The sequence below is a fragment of the Myotis lucifugus genome, unplaced genomic scaffold, assembly GCF_000147115.1.
Source record: "Myotis lucifugus unplaced genomic scaffold, Myoluc2.0 scaffold_95, whole genome shotgun sequence".
Taxonomy (NCBI): Eukaryota; Metazoa; Chordata; class Mammalia; order Chiroptera; family Vespertilionidae; genus Myotis; species Myotis lucifugus.
This window is the reverse complement of record NW_005871143.1, coordinates 757072-769790: the sequence shown is the minus strand read 5'-3', so window position 1 is coordinate 769790 and position 12719 is coordinate 757072. Positions and strand designations below refer to the sequence as shown.

Here is a 12719-nt window from a genome sequence, read left to right as displayed (position 1 = left end):
TATTTTACAAGCTGTTCTCTTCATTTAAGAAGTACTGTGAAATAGATTGTGATTATTTTCCTACAATATTTCATGTCCTTCTACACTGATTTTTAATAGTTTTGTATAATGTCTTGTCCTATGGACACACCATGCTCCAGGGAGTGTCTGGCCTGTCTCTCTCAGTCCCGATCAACTGGACCCCAGGAGCAAGCTAACCTACCGGTCAGAGTGTCTGCCCCCTGGTGGTCAGCGCACATCATACCGAGCGGCTGAGTTGCCTTAGCATATCATTAGCATATTACACTTTGATTGGTTGAATGGACGACTGGACACTTAGCATATTAGGCTTCTATTATATAGGATAAGCATTGATCCTGGAGATAAAAATTGGTCATTCTGGGTCTGCTAGCAGAAAGCTTTCCTAGATTTTGGCTGCCATTTTATCAACACTAGCAACTTTACTCAGAATTTGGCTGACACAGCTTGTTTTATCTGCCTTTAAAATACACGAACAGCTTGTTTTATCTGCCTTTAAAATACACGAACAGATACTTACCTTAAATTTGATGCCTTTTGATTCTTTACTGCTATACTATTTCACAGAGTCAAAAATCACAATTCTAGCCCTGGCTGGTGTGGCTCAGTTGGTTGAATGTTGTCCCATTCACCAAGAGGTCAATGGTTTGACCCCCAGTAGGGGGGAGTGCATGAGGCAGCTGATCAATGTTTCTCTCTCCCTCTCCCTTCCTCTTTCTCTAAAAGTCAGTAAAAACATATTTCAGGCAGGGGAGCATGGGGATAAGAGATCAACCAAAGGACTTGTATGCATGCATATAAGCATAACCAATGGACAGTACGGGGGTAAGGGCATGTGCTGGGGGGTGGGGATGTCCAGGGAGAGGTCAATGGGGGGAAAAGGAGACATATGTAATACTATATGTAATACTTTAAACAATACAAGAATTTTAAAAATTAAAAAAAATCATAATTCTAGCTGATATGTGATCAAACTCAAGAGCAAACAGTGAGTTTGATAATACCTCCACAGTGTCAAAAAAGTTTTATCTCAGCTACATGCACAATATATTAATTTCACAAGGTTGTTACTTCTGCTAGAGCATACCATGGTAGTGGTCATGTTCAGGGTGACAACATTATTAGACAACTAGAGGCCCAATGCATGAAATTCGTGCCTGGGTAGGGCCCCTAGGCCTGGCCAGCGATCAGGGCTGATCTGTGGGGCGACCAGCAGGGTGATTTGGGGGAGGGGAGAGCCCGCTGGCACCTGCCTTGGCCAAGCCTGAGGCCTGCGGGCTGGGGGTAGATCCTGCATTGAGCATCTTCCCCCTGGTGGTCAGTGCACATCATAGCGACCGGTTGTTCCACCTATTGTTCAGCTGTTTAGTCAATTTGCATATTAGGTTTTTATTATATAAGATAGGCTAAGGACATTGATATTTTCACAAATATACTGAAGGATATGCATTTGAAAAGAGGTGGCCATAGGTATCTTACTCATAATGTTTTAAAGATTTCTTTTTAGAATTGTCACTGTATGAGATACTAAGTATTTCTGTATTTCCACTTTAGGATTTCAAGACTCTCATTTGCTCACTTGTTTGTTTAGCTATTGTTTTTTTGTGTGTTTTTATTTTACAGGTAGGATTTTTTTTTTGTCACCATTTTATCTGAATTTTAAACAGATTCTTGGGTTTGGGGCTCATATCTATAGCTTGTTCAACTTTAGTACCTGTCTCATCCCTGATAGCTTTTTCAGAACTGCTACCTTTACCCTGAAGCTCCATGGGATTTCCCAGTTCAAACTTGGGCTTCTCCAGCATTTTGACTTTTCTAACAAATGCATCATAGAGCAGATAAATAGATTGGCCAGTCTTCCTATGTCTTTCAATGCTCGCTGGAATCAGCTTGTCTGCACCTCTCGGACATGATGCCCAAATCTTCTGGATTTGGCAGACTTGTTGAAGATGAGCATAGAGGTCTTCTGAATCTGATTGTTGTGTTTTATTAGTAAAACCAACACAGAATAGACAAAGCAAATAAACATTGGTGTCTTGACGTCAACATGAGCTTCAATCATGGTCTGCCATTTTTTGACCATGGAGCACATTTTGTCACGGTAAGATCCATGCCATGGAAATTAGGCAGGCAGTTTTTGCCCTGAACATCCTTAGTAATTAACTTGAATTTTCTAAATGCAACTTCGTCATTCTGCAGATCAGCTAGGCTCGCTTCAAAATCATGAAGACCACCAGATGCAATTTTGGTTCCTTGAGTACTGGTGACCAGTGTTTCCCCAATCTTTCTTATATTGAACATAACTGGTGCTTTCACATCACACCAATGGTCCTTAGAAAATGGATCAACCACTTTCTTGACTCACTTTTTGCTGCCTTTCATAAGGCGCTTGTTCTTGCCTACAGCCATGGTGCTGCTCAGAGAATCAAAAGGACAATAGCTATTCTTTAAATGCCTATTCTGTACCTGGAATATGACCAAGCTATGTCCTCAAAGCTTATAGTCTCATGCAGAAATGGATAAGTAAAAAAACAAATAAAACAAAAAAACCAAGCAAACACCTCATACTATAGTGTCATAACTATTAGGACAGGAATAAAATGTACTATTGGATCACTTTCCCTTCTTTTCACTTTCTCCTCTTTGCTCTACTTCCTTTGAGTCTTCTACCCACTGTCTCTCCCTCCCCCCACACCCCACCTCCCCTGCTCCCATCAGTAATTTCCAGGAAGGACCTGGACTGGGAGTTAGCAGGAGTGGGAGATGGTGGCTCAGGGCTTCTGTTGGGCTAGGTGGAGCCAGGGGATTAGGAAGCACAGGCTGTAACAGGCTCTCTGATGCAGACCCTACCCCTAAAGTTTGTGGAGTCTGGGGCCAGAGCACAAATAGAGGCCATACCATCTGTGGACATGCACAAAAGTTGTAAATCAAGTTAATAAGCTGTTAACTAAAATATAGCTTCAAATGAACAAAAATTTTTTATAAATGTGTAAGCTATGGTTTCATAAAATAGAAAGTTGTAAGACTATCAAGTAATTGGATTTAATTATTATCTTTCATGTATGGGTGCCCTGTTGATGAGTTGGCAGCATTTGGATAAGTATGAAAGGATCCGTAGACTCCTGGGGAAAACAGTGATTGTCTCTGAGGATTGGGATGTGTGGCATGAAGAGGGGTTTCGGACTTATTGATTTAGGTAACTTTTTAAAGACATTATGAGGTTATGGGTAATTTTATTTTCTTTTTCTTTATTTTTCAAATTTCTAAAATAATATGTTGCTTATGTAATTAAAAAAAAAAGCCAAGTCTAGAAATCCATTCTAGGATTGGAAAGTGTCTCACTAAGTTGAATTTCTAGAAAAAGGTCGTGCTTCAATATTTAGGCCCATATGACTTAAGGAATTGACTAAAGTCAACATCAGAAACACCAAACATTTTTCTTCAAGAGGTTCTGGGGGAATTAGAGAGATGCCCAACTGTCAAAAAATAACAAATCAAGAATCTATATTTTAAAAAGAGAACATGTACAGCCATAGGACTTATTGCCTGACCTTTCTAGGCATATTATTTTTACCACTAATCAAATATTTATTTTTCAATGACCTCAGACATTTCGGAGTCTGAATTATTTCTACAATAGGTATTGCATTTACTCAGTGATTTCAGCATTTCAAAGTGCTTCACATCAACCCTCTCATTTTATTGTTACAATAACCCCATTGGGAAGGGAAAATATTAAAGAAAATCAGGCCCCAATGGGCCTCCCATGTCACAACCAGTTCTTGGTGAAACAAGGACTGGAGCATAGGTCCCTTAGAGCTGAGTCCAGTTCTTTTGCCACTGCGGTTAATAAACTTACACAAGGAATTTTCTGGAAAGTACACTTATTCCTCAGAAATTTTTGTAAATGTCCCCACTGTTGATTTTTTAAAATGAAAGTTATTTTTAAAAGGCAGTCAATATTTTTCTATGGGCTACTAAAGAATACTCAACACCCTTTTAAGAGATGCCCGACTCCCTGTAAGTATTTCCACAAATGAGGATCTTTATAGAAAGTGCTAATTAGTGCTAAGTACCTTTAGAGATGCCTTCTAGGATAATGTCCAAGGACACACCACACGGAGGAGGAAATTATAATACCCTTCCCCTCAGGGACACAGCTAATTTTCTGTGATGATGAGAGACCATAAGATTACTTTACTCAGTACTTAAAAATGTGTGCAAGTACCATGTTAGTGTTATTACAAGATTTGTAATAGCTAACATTTTACCCAGACTCTAGAAAAAGCACACTTTAAAGCGAAATAAGCCAGTCAGAGAAAGATAAATATCACATGATCTCACTCATTTGTGAAATATAATGAACAACATAAACTGATGAACAAAAACAGATCCAGAGACACAGAAGCATTGATCATACTGTCAAACCTCAGAGGGAAGGTAGGGGAGGGTGGGGGTAAGGGGGAGAGATCAACCAAAGGACTTGTATGAATGCATATAAGCCTAACCAATGGACACAGACACCAGGGTGGTGAGGGCATGAGTGGGGGGGGGGGCAGTTGGGGGGATAAGGACACATATGTAATACCTTAATCAATAAAAAAATAAAAAGATCTCCCTAACTGGTTTGGCTCAGTGGATAGAGTGTCGGCCTGCGGACTGAAGGGTCTCAGGTTGGATTCTGGTCAACGGCATGTACCTTGGTTTCGGGCACAGCCCCAGTAGGGAGTGTGCAGGAGGCAGCTGATCAATATTTCTCTCTCATCGATGTTTCTAACTCTCTATCCCTCTCCCTTCTTCTCTGTAAAAAATCAATAATATATATATATTTTTAAAAAAGATAATTTGGATGAAATGAGTAAAGGGGGTCAAAAGGTACAAAGTTCCAGTTAGTAAATAAATAAGTAATGGGAATGCAATGTACAGCATGGTGACTATAGTTATTAACACTGTATTGCATATTTGAAAGTTGCTAAGAAAGTAGACCTTAAAAGTCATTATCACAAGAAAAAAAAATTTGTAGCATGTATGGTGACAGATGTTAACTAGACTTTCTGTGGTGATCATTTTGCAATATGTACAAATATTGAATCATTATGTTGAATGCTGAAACTAATAAAACGTTACATGTTAATTATATCTCAATTTTTAAAAAAGCACAGTGGTTTTTAAAGTTAAATCTACGGTACTATTAAAAAAGATAATTTAATTTTTGTAATATATGTTTCTGTAAGTTAATTTTGAAAATTTCACATTATTGCAGTTCAAAATGTTTAGAACTGAACTTTGAGTTTATTTGTTCTGACTTTAGTGAGCTGCATATAGAGTAAAAGTCAAAACAACCCCCTGCTCACACCCATTCAACACCACACAGATCAACAGCTATAATTAACTGAGGCTATTGGCTATATCAATTAAAATAATTCCCACTGGAAAAATTACAAAACCAAAGCAAAATTCTCATGTGAATTTTTTTATTTTACCTCAAAATCTTAAAGTAAATCTGGAACTTCCGTAAAACACCATTGCTCAATCAAAACAAGCAAAAATAAGTCCTCTTTTTTTTCAGACTATGAAGATAAATAATGAAGTCCTCATGTAATGGAACCAGTGTTTCTGCAAAGCTAAGAAGAGGTCTGTGCTTGATCCAACCATCAGACGTGTCACAGAGCTATTTTATAGTTAATAAAGCAGCCATTTTGGGAATAAGGGAAGTCTTTAATAATTCTATCGTCAACCTTGGCTTTCAGGTCCAAAGACGCCAGTCATGGCCCAATAATGGGTCAGCGAGACCTGGTGTGCTTGCTGGCATAGCTGCTTCAGGAGGTGGTGATATGTGTCTTCAACAATAATGCAAAATCCAACGCCCCAGGTGAAACCACTGTCCAAGTGCCTCTTGTGCTTCTGAACTCAACTGTCTGCTACCACCTCTCTAAGCCATGGTCTTAAGATGGCTGTTAAGTCAGAAAAAGGAGGAAAGCTAGTCACAGAAAAACAAATAACTGCATGATTCCATTTACATGAGGCACCTAAAATATTCCAACTCAGAGAAGCAGAGAGCAGAACAGTGGTTGCTAGGGGTAAGGAGGCATTTAAAAGAGGGAGCTGCACCTGGCCAGAGTGGCTCAGTAGTTGAGTGTTGATCTATGAACCAGGAGGTTCAATTCCTGGTCAAGGCACATGCCCAGGTTTCAGGCTTGATCCCCAGTAGGGGGCATGCAGGAGGCAGCCAATCAATGATTCTCTCTCATCATTGATGTTTCTATCTCCCCCTCTCCTTCCTCTCTCTGAAATCAATAAAACTATTTTTAAAATATAAAAGAGGGGACTGCTAATCAATGGGTATTGTCAGGAAAGGGGAAATTCCCCCCTTTTGAGTTCTAATGGCTGAACTAATAATAAAATTGACATAAAACCAGATTAACACAAGGAAACCCAATATAATACATGCACATAGAGATCATAAATGATACTCAGAGGAGATAAAGAAAAAATACATTTGTGAAGATTTGACAGGACAAAGAAACATAATTTTGGATGTTCATTGGTGGGGAATCCAAGCAAAGTTTGGGTCTAGGAAGGTAGTAAATTAGTAAAGAAGTAAGAAGGTTTGTTAATACAAGCTTCCCAGCCCTGGATCCCTTAACTCTGGTGATAAAGGTATCTTTCTCAGCTCCCCTGGGTGAAGGAGGGCACCTTTCAGAGGGAAGATTTATTTCCTGTAGTCAAAGAGACAAGGGAGGGCCAGCATGCCCACCGGCTGCTTGTCAAGTAGCTTTAATTCCAAGTAATCCCTATGCCATTGTGGGGCATTGGGGGTGGCCTGTCCTGACAGTATAAAGTTTTAGTAAAGCAAGATGAGTAAGTTCTGAGGGTGGACTACACAACATCGTGCCTATAGTTAACAATCCAGTATTTACCCTTAAATATCATGTTGAGTATCCTTGTCACCATAAAATTAAAATTATTTAAAAAGGAAGAGAAAGGCAGCACAAAGCACAAACATGTCAGAAGAAAAGTAATTGAAGAAATAGAAAACACCTCTTTGTGGAGGGAAGGAAGGAGTGCATGCCACCGGGGCATCCCCTGAACTTTCGTGAGTCCACTCAGGCAGCTAGAGGCACTTGACTCAAGTCACCGAGGTGACTGGTGTTCTCCTCCAGCACACAGACCTTGTTTGCTGCTGTTGGCAAGAGAAAGGGCATCCTGTGTTACTACCTAGAAACAGCCAACTTTACAGGCCGGCCACACTCTTCAAGTTCTGTGGGGTGGCCCAACACGGGCACCGGGAGGAAGAGTAAGATCATCGAGAAGATCAGGAATAGCTTGTGTCTCCGTAAGCCTGCTAATGACATCAACACTATCTCCTTGACCTTTCTTCTAACGCCATTTTCTAGACCTTTCTTGCTGGCATGAATGCCCCCGGATGGTGGTATTTGGGGATGTATTAGTACATGGCTTTTCTGCTAGTCTGTCTGACAGTGAAGAGCATTTCAACTGTAACGATATGATCATTGCCTCTGACAGACTGGAGATAAAAAATTAGAAAACAGAGAAACCAGGCCACTTTCTCCTTACGGCAGAATCCAACAGTTACATAGCAGATACATTTTATTCCTATACATTCATTCTATCATATCCTTATAATAACTATGTTGACAATTAATATAATTAATCTATTGGAGAAATTACCAGACTCCACATATTTTTAGAAAGGTGTGCCTTCATCCTCCATTCACTGATTTTATACCAGCTTCAACCACAGAAGCAAAATAATTATAGCAAAAAGCCACCAGCAGATCGTAGCATTTACAATGCGGGGTCATAATTGAGCTAAAATTGTTCGGGAGTATGAGAAGGTCAGCTTTCCCCTGCTCTTAGCATTTGTGTAACACCAGGGAAATATTAGTGCATCTGTTATTTTAAGTGGGCACCAGCGATTCAGAAAGCTAAAAGCAGCTATATCTAAGCCTTTTTAAGTTTTCTTAGCCATTGACTCATGTTTTATCCCTTCAGTTGATGGCAACCTGACTTTTAGCCAAGCAAACAATAAATTAAGAGTATAAACAAAATTGGTGCCTCTCATTTTTCTAGTTGAGGAATATATTTAACAAAATCTTTAAATGTCCATGGATATAAATCTCTGAGCACTCCATTTCAGCTGCTTAAAAAATCTAATAATGTCAGGAGTTACTCTTCTGAGCAGGCTATAAACCTAGGCAGAGTTATTTCGGCATAAGAGATACAATTTGCAGGGAGATTTAAGCATGAGGAGAGCTCATAAATGTCAACAAGTAACACAAGGCCTTATTCCCTGAATCTGAACATCTGAATTTCAGGTGTTGCAGTTGAGTAGGGAGCTGTTCCATCTGCCAGGATGCCTACAACCTAGGACCCTCTCTGAGGGTGGGCAGTCTTTCAAAATCTGCAGAGGTCCAGCTCTCTTTGTCCCGTGTTTTGGAATTTTCAGGAAGCTGGATTCCCACACTTAATTGGGAAGTGAAGGTGGGAAGTCTGATAGGCCAACACTGCCAAATCTCAAAGCCAGTCAATGATTTCAGCAGGGCAAAGAGGGCCAGGGCGGAGGCACAGCCTGGTGGGGACACCCAGATGGCTTGGTGGCAGGGGCTTCATTGTCCTCCCAATCCACCCAAGTGAATAAGTAAGCAGTGCACTTGCAATGTAGCATTAGGATAAGTCTTCCACCCCTCTCACCAGATTGTCTCTCATTAGTGCCGCTCACAAAGACATTGTGGTTAATAGTAAACACTGACTTACATAAAGTTATTGGCAGATATTTCAAACCTTGACCTCCACCTGGAATTTCCTAATGATTTATACAGTACTAGAATAAGCCAGTCTGAGTAGTATGGTATGTGTGTGTATTAGGCTAAGTCTAATTTGAAATTACTAATCTGTTTGAACTTTGTAGACCACATTATGGAGGATGGAGGATTGAACAATGCATATGTAGAGATTCAGAATTTTTTATGTAAATGAATCACGAGTACATAAATACTGTAATGCAGTGGGATGAATTCAACGCTCACAGTCCCTCACAAAGCTTTCGGGCTAGTGCGGGAGAAGAAAAGAGGCAAGTGTAAAGAATTCTTTGTCAGAAAAAACAACGAACAACCCTCCAGGATGCTGTAGGATCAGACCAGAGGGACACCAACTCAGGAGGAAGTGCTATTGAAGCGGGATCCTGAAGGGTGTGTAGGTGTTGGCTAAGGAAGTGGCTGGGGAAGGGAAGAATACTGCAGACAGAGGAGAGTCCATGCTTAGGAGGTGGTGTTGAGGCACCACAACAGGCAGGAAAGAAATGACTAGTCACCTAGGGCCTTGCAAAGTGACAAGACTTTTGAGTTTTATCCTAAGAGCAATGGGGTCATTGATGGGCTTAAGCAGATCAGTGATATGATCAGAACTGGATCTTAGAAACATCATTCTCTGTTTGAAGCTTATTTCACATTGATATTCTCTACTTAACATTTTGCAAATGTTAAGAGCTCTGTGAAGGACTGATGATTGTAACTGGATGTCTATTGTATTTTTATAATTTGGGAGTATACTACATTATATATGATATTATGATAGTACTAGAGGCCTGGTGCATGAAAATTCCCTCAGGGAATGCCCACCTGCCAGCTTAGGCCTACTCCCCAGGGGATTGGGCCTAAGCTGGCAATCAGACATCCCTCTGGCAGCCTGGGACCCCTCAGGGGATGTCCAGCTGCCAGCTTAGGTCTGCTCCCCATGGACATCCTTAGTACTGCCGTGGAGGCAGGAGAGGCTCCCGCCACTGCTATTGCACTCGCAGCTGTCAGCCCAGCTTGTGGTTGAGTAGAGCTCCCCCTGTGGAAGCACACTGACCACCAGGAGGCAGCTTCTGTGTTGAGCATCTGCCCCCTGGTAGTCAGTGTGCATCATAGCGACCAGTTGTTCTGCCGTTAGGGTCAATTTGCATATTACCCTTTTATTATAGAAGACTAGAGGCCCAGTGCATGAAATTCATGCACAAAGGGAAGGGGTTCCCTTAGCCCAGCCTGCACCCACTCCAATTGGGGACCCCTCGGGGGATGTCCAACCACGGTTGGACACCCTCTCACAATCTGGGACCACTGGCTCCTAACCACTCACCTGCCTGCCTCCCTGATTGCCCCTAACCCCTCCGCCTGCCTGCCTGATCACCCCTAACCTCTCTGCCTGCCTGCCTGATCGCCCCTAACTGCCTCTGCCTGCCTGCCTGATCCCTCCTAACTGCCCTCCCCTGCCGGCCTGATCTCACCCCCCACAGCCTCTACCTGCCTGATCACCCCTAACTGCCCTCCCCTGCCATCCTGATCTCGCCCCCAACTGCCCTCCCCTGCCATCCTGATCTCGCCCCCAAAGGCTCTCCCCTGCTGGCCTGATCTCACCCCTAACTGTTCTCCCCTGCCAGCCTGATCACCCTTAACTACCTCTGCCTGCCTAATCGCCCCCAACTGCCCTTTCTTGTAGGCCTGATCTGGCCCCCAACTGCCCTCCTCTGCCTGCCAATTTGGTTCTGATTGGTCAGTTTTTTGCCAGTCAGTGTCAAAAGCTCCACCTCCATACAGCCATTGGCTCCTTACATTAATCCAGATTTGGTTCTGATTGGTCAGTTTCTATGCCAGTCAGCATCTCTGGGCCTATCAACGGGGCCTGGAGAGAAATGGAGGCGTGGCTGTTGCCAGGCCTGGAGAGAAAGAGAGGCAAGTTCTGATCAAAGGCTGCCACAGAGGCTACAGATCAGACCCTGCCTCTCTCTCTGCAGGCCTGTCTCCAGGCCTGATCCACAGCCCCCTAGGCAGTCAGTGCTGGGTCAGGGCGCCCGCAGTAGCCCCAGTCAGTGCTGGGTCACCACAGCAACCCAGCAATGACTTCGGGTCTGGTCGAGCCTTTGGGTGGTAACGGTGGTTATGACCCTGGCTCTTTATTAAATAGATGATATTATGCAATGCATGTTGTTGTGTTTTAAATGACCATGATGCATATAAAATAACAATAACTATATTATCTATCCTATCTAATAATAGACATGATAATTAACCATACCTCCGCTACGCTTCCCATTGGCTAATCAGGGTGATATGCAAATTAACTGCCAACCAAGATGGCAGCCGGCAGCCACACAGCTGAAGTGAACATGAAGCTTGGTTGCCCCGGCGATGGAGGAAGCCAAGGTTCCCCGCCTGCCGCAGCCCAGCTCTGAGCTCCGGATGCAACAATGTTGCAATTATAGAAGCTAAACAAACCCCAGGTACCTGCTTTCAGCCAGCCGGCCTGGGAGCTGGAGCTGCAACAAAGTTTCAATTACAGAAGGTAAATAAATCCCAGAATTAAAAAAAAAAGAAAAAAAGGAGAGACTGGGAGCTTCAGTTGCAGGCTTGGCCTGCCTGAAAACAGTCCTCAGCCCCTCATCTGGACTGGCCAGGCACCCCAGTGGGGACGCCCACCCTAAAGGGGGTGTGGCTAGCATGAAAACAGCCCTCAGCACCTCATCCAGGCTGGCCAGGCACCCCAGTGGGGACCCCCACCCTGAAGGGGGTGCGGGTAGCCTGAAAACAGCCCTCAGCCCCTCATCTAGGCTGGCCAGGCACCCCGTGGGGACCGCCACCCTGAAGGGGGTGAGGGCAGCCTGAAAACAGCCATCAGCCCCTCATCCAGGCTGGCCAGGCACCCAGGCTGGCAAGGCGCCTCCTCACACGATTTCAATCCCGCGCTGGGCCTCTAGTTATAAATAACAACAAACTTTTATTACAAGTTTATAGTATGCCAGGAATAGTGCTAAGTTTTTTGTAAATTATCCAATTTAATTCCTTTGAAAAGTGCTTTCAGGGATCGTTTCTATAGTTCGTTATTAGAGAAGTTTCTCTGACTGTGCAGAGCACCTGAAACCACCAGGAGGAGGCCCAGCGCTCTCCTGAGCGGGAAGGCAGCTCTTGGTGTTGCTTCAGTAACTGCCATTTGTCATTGGTGATCCTTCTTATCTCTCATTTGAGAGAATTAGAGGGAAAGGATGTCATCTGAGTGGAATTAAGAAAAAAGTAATTTTCACTGGGAGGATTGATTGATTGATTGATTGATTGATTTCTCTAAAACCTTGTAATCACCAACCAGGCCATAAGAGATCAAACAGGTCATGCAGGCATCATGACCCAATTTGAGTGTGTTTTGAAGCTGGGTACCAGTTTAGTCTCTTGCTGAAGGATTGTTTTCCATATTCTAGTGCGTTGGTTTAAAAAACTTTGAAATTAGTCCTATCGGTGTCTCCATTTGGATTGAGAGAGTTGAGGATTAGATTTAAAGCACTTGCTCAGTCACACAGGAAACAAATGGCAAAGTCAGAATTGCAGTGCCGGCTGTTAAAGGAACTTCAAATTCAACCAGATTAGTTGGGAATAACCATAATTTAAAACTCAGGCTTAGTGACATTGGCTTGTTTTCATTTTAATGAAGAGTCTTGTAGGAAAGATGACCTGAAACTATTAAGAAGGTGACAAGATGAACTTTGTATCAAGGAAGAAAGGCTGTGAGCCTTGGGGATAAGGTCATGAGCTCAATTCCATAGAGCTGGGGACAGGATCTGGCAGAGGCATATCTGACCTGTGTAATAAATACCAAGCATACATGGGGTTTTATCTTAGTTAAACAACCAAAGTTGCTTCTCCAGTACATGT

General features: G+C 42.7%; 1 non-coding gene and 1 pseudogene across 1 annotated transcript; one reads left to right on the top strand and one right to left on the bottom strand.

The window, feature by feature from the left end:
• Nucleotides 1-1677: 1677 nt before the first annotated feature.
• On the bottom strand, nt 1678-2427 carry LOC102435337 (annotated as a pseudogene).
• Nucleotides 2428-11861: 9434 nt separating this feature from the next.
• Nucleotides 11862-12074, top strand: LOC111826680. Its single transcript, XR_002830040.1, has one exon. It is a non-coding gene; the product is annotated as a small nucleolar RNA U3 (small nucleolar RNA).
• The last annotated feature ends 645 nt before the right edge of the window (nt 12075-12719 follow it).